The sequence below is a fragment of the Nicotiana tomentosiformis genome, chromosome 8 (assembly GCF_000390325.3).
Source record: "Nicotiana tomentosiformis chromosome 8, ASM39032v3, whole genome shotgun sequence".
Classification (NCBI taxonomy): Eukaryota; Viridiplantae; Streptophyta; class Magnoliopsida; order Solanales; family Solanaceae; genus Nicotiana; species Nicotiana tomentosiformis.
The window spans coordinates 94,636,889-94,646,960 of NC_090819.1; the positions used below are offsets into that span (position 1 = coordinate 94,636,889).

A 10,072-nucleotide genomic window follows, 5' to 3' on the forward strand; every position below is an offset into this window, starting at 1 on the left:
TATAAGATCGAAGCCACGAGCATGGATCTCCTCGAGAGTATCCCTTCGAGATTGGCATTTAGCATGCTCGACAACCCAGTTTGCTCGAGCCTGAGCAGCTTCGACAACCTCATTTGCTTGAACCTGAGCAGCTTCAGCATCGGACCTGTCACGACCCAAACCGTTGGGCCGTAACGAGTACCCGAGTTCTACCTATCGAGCACCCCTAAGCATTCGTCTAAGATATATACATGAAATAAGTGTAGGTCATGCATAATATCTGGAAATAAACTATTAATCCATATGAACAACCTACGTGAGAAAACATGCCCAATATATATATATATATATATATATATATATATATATATATATATACGGAATACGGTAGGGCGAGCCGACAAGGCCACATACTATATAACTATACATGACTGTCTACAGACCTCTATTAGAGTGTACAACTGTATAAAGGACGGTATTGGGCCCTGTTGTACCCATATATGTATGCAAACACATCGTACCAAAACTCAAAGCAGCTCCGGATCAAATGGAGCACACCAACTCTCGCTGATCAAGGATCCTAAGAAGGGGGACTGTCAGTCTGTCTACCTGCACCTGCGGGCATGAAACGCAACGTCCCCAAGCAAAAAGGGACGTCCGTACGAATAATGTACTGAGTATGTAAAACATGAAAATCAGTACATAAAAGATATAGATGAAACATGGGGTAAAGAATTCCACTTGTGAATCTAAATAACTTTGTGAATCCTGAAACATTTATAATGTCATGCACGTGCATGTAAATGCCGTATCATGCATAGGTATAGGTGCATATAACATCATCAAGCCTCTGAGGGCATCCCATCATATCATCTCGGCCACTGTGGGCAAAATCATCAACATATACCAACTGATCAGGTGGTGGTGCATATATAATACCGTAACCTTTTCCCATATCCTATATACATATAATATACACGTATATAACACCTTCTGGTCATGGGTCAATGTACATGTATAAATGCATGAAATGCATAAGAAATACGTTAATAAGATTTCTCGAATATCATAAAATCAATATGCCTTTCGGACAAACTTTATCAAATAGGTATTTTTCTGAGACCCATGAACAAAGGATATAATAATAATTCACATGGGGAATCAAGAATATAGACACCCCTAGTATTTCTATGAATATAGTCATTTATGAAAGTTGCGTATTTTGCTCGTTTTATTTGTATCATTTGGATCATGCCAAAAAGAAAGAAGGGATAGCCTTAACATACCTCAAGTCTTCAATGCAACTCAACAACAAGCTTATGACAACTAGCGCGCCAACCCTATAACAAAGAAATGCGTGTACAATTTAGATGGCGGTAGTATATTACGTATCTCAAGCGATAACTCGATTCTAAAATAAAACGAGCAGCATTTCCCCTAATTTTACTGCTCCCTCAAGCCTACTATAGACGATATACAAACATAATACAATCAGCAACTCAAAACCAACCTAATTACAATTCAGGACCTTCAATACAACAAAACCCCCAAATATACCATAATACACCCAATCAACAAGTTATCAATTAGCCTGTAACTACAACGACGAGCGACTAACTTACTACCCTACCACATGTGGCGTTTATCCACGCCCTTTTTATCCTTCCAAACTTCATAAATCAGAAGCACAATAGACAGCCCAAAAGCAACACGAAACAGCCAGAAAGTAGTCCACTACAAGTCAAATAACTCGCACTCACGGCTTCCGATCACCGTCCCGTAAGGTCTAATTATTAGAAAACGAATTTATCAACTTTTTTTGATATTTTAAAGCTTAAATATAGAAATTAGGAATTTTTATTAACTATTAAATACATTCCAAAACTCAAACTACAAAGAAAAAAAGAGGCGATATAGCGATACTTAAGTCGTAGGGATCGTTCTGATGTTATCGCTTCTCGATTTCGTACCCGGGATGTTAGTATTATTTGAAGAACTATTAGAGAGATCAAGGACTATTTTTATGGTGTTCTCTGGTCAGATTCTGTGTAAAACTGAAGAGAGAGAGGCGAGTTAAAACATATATAACAACTTTTGAAAAGTCAAAAGGTGCTAGCTTGGCACCCTCTGATTCGTTCATCTTCCGATGCTTATATCTTTTTATCCGTATATCGTATGAATGAACGGTTAAGAGAGTTGGAAACTACATACCAAGATCTTCAATTTGGTGTATAATATATCCCTAAAAAATCTCATATAGCATATGAAATTTATTTCTCAAAAAACTATGTTACAGGGCAAATCCTTAGTTAGTTTTTCCGCAACTTTAATCCGATTTTTTCTAAACTTTATATGTTTTATCCAAACATCATATATAGCCATATTATGACTTTAAACTCATTTAAATCATTATTAACAAGTCTTATATTCATTATACGTCACCTTGGGACGCACAGGGTGTAACAGGACCGGTAGAAGGCCATCATTGCATCAACATTAGCCTTGGCCGTTTCGACCTCCGATTTGGCCGCTGCAAGTTCTGTGGCTAGCCTCTCTCGATCGGAAGTTGCTGAACCCAACCGAGACTAGAACTCCTCAATTTTCTTGTATTGCACCAAGGCCTTATCTTTCAAGCTTCGGAGTTGGGTCTCAGCCGAGGCCAGTTGAGTTCGGGCAGCCTCCTTTTCTGAGGGAAGGCATTCCATGTTCTTTTTCCACTCCTCGGCCTCTGCTTTAACGGCGTCCACTTCAACACGAAGCTTCCTGATCACATCGAGCTTTTTCTGGACCTGTGGGATCGAATTTTTAGCCATCATGCCCGAGTTAGTGTCATTAACTTCAAAGATTCTTCTTACCTGCTCGGAAAAATCGGCTTGTTCTCTCCGAGTTGCTTCTAGCTCAGCCTGAAGTCCTTTTGCTTCTCCTTCTCTCTACTCATTAAGAAGCTTAAAGGCATCTCTCTCCTTAGTATGCCCTCGTATTTTGCCTTCGTACCGGCTCAGCTCCCCTCGGTATCGGAGAAACACCTCGTGATGAAGCACAGAGGCCTACAAAAATAGAAAGAAGGAATTATACAAGGAAAGAAAAATACAAGTATGAAATTAACAAAGAGAAAATGAACTTACCCGATTCAGGACATGTTGAGCTTCGTTGAAAAGACAAGAAACTCCCACCTCACCTGAGCTCTTCTTCGGAGCCTCCAAGTCACTCAGACCGGTGACATCTTCTACCCCAACAAAATAACCACGGAAAGGATCTTCCTCTCCATGGGCTCCCTGCCGTGACAAGTCTCCACGGCCTGAGCATCACGAATCATCGACTGGTAAAAATAAGGAAACAAGGGGGAATCTCCGATCTCTATTGCCCCAAGTGGGTCTTTTGGGGCGCCGCTTTTGTCTCGGGGAGTCTCAAGCCCGGTTTCTGTACCGGCATCCACCGCCTATTCAACGGTTTCTTCGCCCCGAGATAAAACATCTTCGGTTCCTCTCGGCTCGGGGACTTGGGCCGAATTCTCCTCCCCGACCTCATCGAGCCTGGACGAAGCAGTATCAACTCCCACTGGTTCCGAAGATCTACGAATCTCGGTGCTAGCTCGCGCACGGGCCACCAGCCCGGAATCATCTTCTTTCTTTTCTTCTTCTTATTTTTTTTTCTTCTTCTTCTTCTTCTTCTTCTTCCCTTAGTCTTTAGACTGATTCCATAGTCAGCGGAATTATGTTCCCCTTGGGTTTACGGCCTGTTCTCTTCTTGGGTTTTTGACCCTCGGAGTTCGAGGCCCTTTTCCTTTGTTTCTCCTTCACCGGTTTCGAGATAGGCAATAAAGCTTCTTCATCACCGAACAAGGGTCTCATAGCCTCATCCTTTCCGAGACCTACAAAAGGAGAAAGTCAATAAACTTATACTTGAGGAAAAATGCTTGAACGATAGAAAAATCGGCAAGCCAAGAAGAAGGCTTACCATGATTACGAGCCTCCCGCCGGCCCTTTGACAAATTGCGCCACGCGCGCTCGACGTATGTTGACGTCGAAACAGGCTCCTGAGCTAGTTCTCGAGGTGGGGAACCACACTCGGCATCCAAGCAACTGCTGCATCGAGAAAAACATTGATAAGAAAAGATGAAGAAGTAAAAATAACAAAAACTAAAAACGGGATTATACTTACGTTTCATATTCCATTTCTCAGGAAATGGCATAGTGTCAGCCGGGATTAGGTCCGAGGTCTTCACCCGAACAAACCGGCCCCTCCAGTCCCGATCTTTGTCTTCATCTATACTCGAGGTGAACGCCTTGGTGGCCTGGCATTGAAGCTTTATCAGCCCACCTCGATAAAGTCAAGGGCTATATAATCTTACGAGGTGGTCGAGGGTGAAGGGAAGCCCGTCGATTTTGCTCACAAAGAAACGGAGGAGTATCACGATCCTCTAGAAAGAAGGATGAATTTGGCCAAGGGTCACTTGGTATTTCTTGCAAAAATCGATGATGACCAGATTGAGGGGACCCAATGTGAAAGGATAAGTGTAAACACTCAGGTACCCTTCCACGTAGGTAGTGATCGCTTCCTCCGGTGCCGGTATCACAACCTCTTTTGGGTATCGAGCATATGTATCTCGATATCGGCTCGCATCGACCAGGAACCGATGAGGTTTTCTCGACCTTGAAGTCGAAATCTATGACACACCCCCCGGGAATAAGTTCTTCAGGGCGTGGCTCCACCACTGGTTTCTCGCCGGCCCGCCGAGATGAGAAAGCAGCCTCTTTCTGCGAAACAATTTTAGATATTTGTGCCATTTAGTTTTTGTGAACAAAGAAGAATGGAGACTAAAGTATTTGGTGTTTTAGGAAGAATAAGCAAAGAAACTCAAAGATTTGAAGATATGAAGCTTTGAAGAAGGCAAAAACTATGGAGATTGGAATGAAAAAGATTTGTAAGTAAAGTTTGAAATAATGAAGAAGGGGGCTATTTATCGTTTTCACAATGACGATTCAAAACTGGTAGTGGCCTACCATCGACTGATGCGCATTAAATACCTGGAAAATTGTGTCGACGAGACGTTTCTGTCACTTCTACTGCTTATATCATGACGATTACATCATGATCGAAGGCTCAAATCATTTCTTGTCATTACTCTCTAACAAACGAGGGAACTATCTATATACGGTCAAAATCGTGCTTGCACGATTTTGTATGGTTAATTGAGACTGGGGTGGCAGACCGGGGTTCAATCCCGAGTTATATTGGATCGTTACATGAATAAATATTGCCTAGCTCGTGATTCTGGGATCGATCGAGACCATCTAAGGTCGAGACCGAGAAGGATATGGATCTAGCGAGATCGAAGGAAACCTGCTAGGTCGAATAACAGAAAGCCGATGAATTCGTGACCGGACGAGGATTGTGGCGGAGATCTCGGCATATATCAAGTCAATACCGGTTGATTAGCCAATCAGAAGATTTTCTTCTATATTTAGATTTGTACCATATGTAGAACTCCTCTACTATATAAAGGGGGGTTCCAATCATTTTGTAAGGGGACACTCATAACAAAGTAATATATTACGTTTTTTCTCTTAAGCTCTCTTATTCAGTTGTTCAGTTCTTACTTTTCAATAATATACTCAGTTGGTTCGAGGGCGACCTAACTCGAGGGCCAAAGTTGCGCGTTACATTGGTTTGTTTTATTTTACAGTTAATTTCTAATTTCAATTCTTATATTTCTCAGTTTGTTCCAAGTAAAATCACATATCCTTAAAACCACCTACAAATTTAATTGTTATCCGATTTTAAGGGTAAACAAATATTATAAGTTTTGGTAGTCTTTTCTTGTTTTAGTTTGTTGTTATTTTTGTTTTTCATGCTTTTATATTGCGTTGGAAGAACTATTTTCAATTTAAGTCTTTTTCTTTTCTTATTGACCATCCAATTCAAGTTTTTTAAGAATAAAAGATTATGTTAGTTAAGAATTGTGTCTATATTCAGGTTTCCTTTCTTATCGAATAGCTTCTTTCAAAATTTAGGCTAATGTCTTATCCTTTTCTTATTTCCCGTCCAATTCGATTCTCTTTTAGAAAAATATTATGCCATTTGAGAATTTGGATTAAAAGAGGATTCATCATGTATCTATCTATTTATACTATATTAAAAGTACGAATGGTCTTAGCGAAATATTGTTCACCTCTTTTACTCTTTAAAATTTGATTTCACGCTAGTCAAAATAGTCATTTAATTATTTTCTTAATATTTAAAAATAAATATTTAATTATTTCCTAATATTTAGGACTTCAAAGTCAACTAAATTTAACATATTATATTTAACATATTTTCTTCCTTCCTTACTTCAAAGTCATCATGATTCCAAATAACTGGATATCTGTGTTACGGTGAGTAATTCAATGATTTTATTTTCTAAAGTCAAGTATTTTTTTTAATATAATTTTTGTTAGTTGTGCATTTCCCAAGATGATTAAATTTTGAGTCCATAATTAAGTTTGTATTATATGAAACTATAATACATTTTCATATTATATTTTAAATATCTTTTACTAAAAATATTTTTTTTCTTCATCAGCTTTTTTGTATAATATTTAAAAATTACAATCAACACTTAGAATAAATAACAGAAAAAATATCTATATTTAACAATATAAAAGAGAAAAATAGTGAAAGATAATTGATATAATACTAACAGTCCCACACACAAAGATTTAAAATAAAATATTCATTAATATCTTATCCTTTGAAAATAGAATTCTTACCGGATAAAATTATAATTACGTAAACACTTAAAATTTGGGATGGGCTAATATGAATATTGACGGGGTGGGTGGGTGGTGGAGCGGGGGGTAGGACATGGGTCAGGGGGTGGGACGGGGCCCAGAGAAGTAAAGGCAACAAGGGATCTTGTAGTTTAAGAATTGGATCGTGGAATATAGGAACATTGACGGGTAAGTCCATAGAACTGGCGAAGATTCTCCAGAAGAGGAATGTCAATATAGCTTGTGTTCAAGAGACCAGTTAGGCAGGATCGAAGGCGAGGAATGCGGACGAGTTTAAATTGTGGTACTCCGGATGCATGAAGGGTAAGAACAAAGTGGGTATTTTGGTAGATAGGGAGTCAGTGGTTGAGGTTAGGCAGGTGAATGATAGATTGATGGCGATTAAGTTAGTTGTTGGAGGGAGCACTCTGAATGTCGTTAGCGCATACGAGCCGCAATCGGGCTTGGACGAGGAGGTTAAGAGGTTCTTTTGGGAGGGGTTGGATGAGGTGGTACGGGGTATTCCGGCAACGGAGAAGTTATTTATATGAGGGAATTTCAATGGTCATATTGGGTCGTCTGCTGGGGGTTATGGCGAGGTGCATGGTGGCTTTGGCTTTGGGGATAGGAATAGAGGAGGTACTTCTCTCTTGGATTTTACTAGGACTTTTGAGTTGGTGATCGTAAACTCTAATTTTCCGAAGAGGGAGGAGCATTTGGTTACTTTACGGACTATGGTGCCTAAGACCCAGATTGATTATATCCTCCTCAGGAGGTGTGATAGGGGGTTGTGCGAGGATTGTAAGGTGATCCCGAGTGAGAACCTCATGACTCAACATAGGCTCCTGGTGATGGATGTCGGTATTGTGATAAAGAGGAAGAAGAGGTTTGTACGGGGTCAACCGAGGATCAGGTGGGGTGCTTTGTCTAAGGATAATGTGCATGAGTTGGAGGGGCGGTGTGAATACCTAATTTTTGTACTATTTTAACACCTCCTAAAGTCATTAATATTTTGTTGCTTTAATTATATTTTCTAATTTTTGTGTTTTTGATTGCATATTTCCTATAATAAAAATATCAAAAAATAGTTCTTTCTTTATTTGTGCATTTTAGGAATTAACTAACTATTCAATTGGTGAATTAATATAGTTAATTAATTATTTGAATAAGTTACTTAATTAATTTATTTGTTTGTGTAAATTTAGTTTAATAAGTAGGATTAAGAAAGAAATTGGGCCAAATTTGAAAGAGAAAGTGGCCAAAAGTGCAAGATAAGGGGCTGCCCTTGAAAGGGTCCAAAATGACGTAGTTTTGCCTCAAAACTACGTCGTTTCATTAAGTGACCCAAGATCAAATCTCACCCATTGATCATCCTTTGATCTAATGGTCCATATTTGATCTCTCAAGAGGTATTTAAAGCCTCAAAAATCTGAAAAATTCTCTCATTTCCCCCATAACTCTTTCTCTCTTCTCTCTCTTCTTTCCGCCGCCGCCGCCGGAAATCACCCACCGGCGGCGGCCAACCTCCAAACACCCCTAAATTCACACCATGTAATCTCTACAACCTCCTCTTTCCATATCTCCAAATCAAATCCTTCAAAACCCCCTCAAACACCTTGAATTTTAGATCTAGGAAACTTTAGCCGCCACTTTTTTGCCCAAAATCTTGAAGTTCCGGCCACTACTACCCCCACAATACCTACATCAATGGATAGAGCTCATCAAGACCTACCTATTGACGTCAATTCCATCCCGAAAATCCGGCAACTAAAAATCCAGCCAAATTCCGGCGATCACCCCGAACACCCTCGTTTGGTATACCCTTATTCTCATTTCTTTTGTCTATTTTTTCTAATTGTATTGTATTTAGTTTATGTCTAGCATAATTTCTGATTTTTATTTATTTATTTATTTTAATTATTATTATTTATATTTTTATTATTAGTTGTGTTTAATCTATGTTAGCTTAGTATAGTTATTAATCACTGATAATTAGTTATTTATTAGTTTTGAAATAGCTATTTGCTTAGTCATGATAGTTTATGATAGAAGTTTCAAGTGCTTAGTGAATTTATTTTTATTAGATTTGAGTATTTGAATTTTTGTGTTGATAAAAGCTGAAATTAAAGAAGGAATAGTACAAGTTTGGTTGTTTTTACTGTGCAAAGACTTTGGAGTGCAAAACTCAAAAGTCATTGTGTGGTGACAAGTACAATACTTTTTGACAGCTTTTGAACATTGTTTAGCACACAAAGTTAGTCTTTTGGACAGACTTTTGGTGAACCAAAATCTGTCCAAAAAATCTGATTTATTTGCCTATTTAAAGGGCTCTTTACTCACTGAAAAGGAGGGAACACTCTATTACACACTCTATCTTATACTGAGACACATCTTGGAGAGTTTCTTAAAGACATATATCTTTGAGAAAAATCAGCAGCGTAATACATATAACAAGCTGAAATTTCAGAGTTTTGTGAGGATTATTTGAGTGCAAAAACCTCGAGAAAAATAGAAAGATCCCTTAGGCAATTTGTGAAGTTGATAGCTACCAGTTTCAAGCATCTTTGTTGAGTTTTCTAGGTTGTCTTAACACTTGAGTTGCTGCTGTTCCTACTGTATTTGCTGCTGAGTTTTTTGTTGCTGTACTGCTGTATTTTATTATTCCACAAACCAGGTAACTTTCAAATTCTTATATTGCAGATTCTTGATGATAATAAGAAGGATTTGATCCCGGTTTGGTTGATAGAACATATTAGATCTGATTTTGTTTCAAGATGAATGTTATATCAGTGTTATCATCATGTAAATCTGTTAAAAATTAGTTAAATTATCGTTTTCTTCTTTATATATATGATTGAAATTGCATTCTGTTAAGATTACTTAGTTTAAGGAAAAGATAAAAACCCCACTTTTAACCATGTTTGTTTAGTTTGGGCTCTTTTCCGTGAGTTACTTTCATGGTTCATGTATAATTATCTAAGAAAAACTTCTAGCTTCAAATATTTTGATGCTTTGAATTATAGTCAACATAATGTTATACTTAATATAGTTCTTCTCTTTAGCATTGAAGTATTACCGTTTTTTGTAGTTTTTATATTTATCGTGATTTTTATGTTGTTAATGAGTGTAGTTTGATTAGTGCCATGATTGGTGTAGATGAGTAGAAATATTATGTTAGTCCTTAAGAAATAGTTGGTTAAGAAGATAAAAGATAATAATTAGCATGTAAGTTTCTTTTATGAAAAAAATAATTTTTTTAGTTTGGACATCAATGTAAGAAGCAATTTGGGCTTAGAAGAATACTTGTTATTTTGTGTTGTCTTGGTCATCGAGGTTCTTAA

At 38.0% G+C, this 10,072-nt stretch overlaps 1 long non-coding RNA gene across 1 annotated transcript; it reads left to right on the forward strand.

Moving 5' to 3' along the window:
* The first annotated feature begins 8,176 nt into the window (after nucleotides 1-8,176).
* On the forward strand, nucleotides 8,177-9,775 carry LOC138896690 (uncharacterized). The gene is made up of 2 exons (XR_011410083.1): nucleotides 8,177-8,546; nucleotides 9,432-9,775. It is a non-coding gene; the product is annotated as an uncharacterized lncRNA (long non-coding RNA).
* The last annotated feature ends 297 nt before the right edge of the window (nucleotides 9,776-10,072 follow it).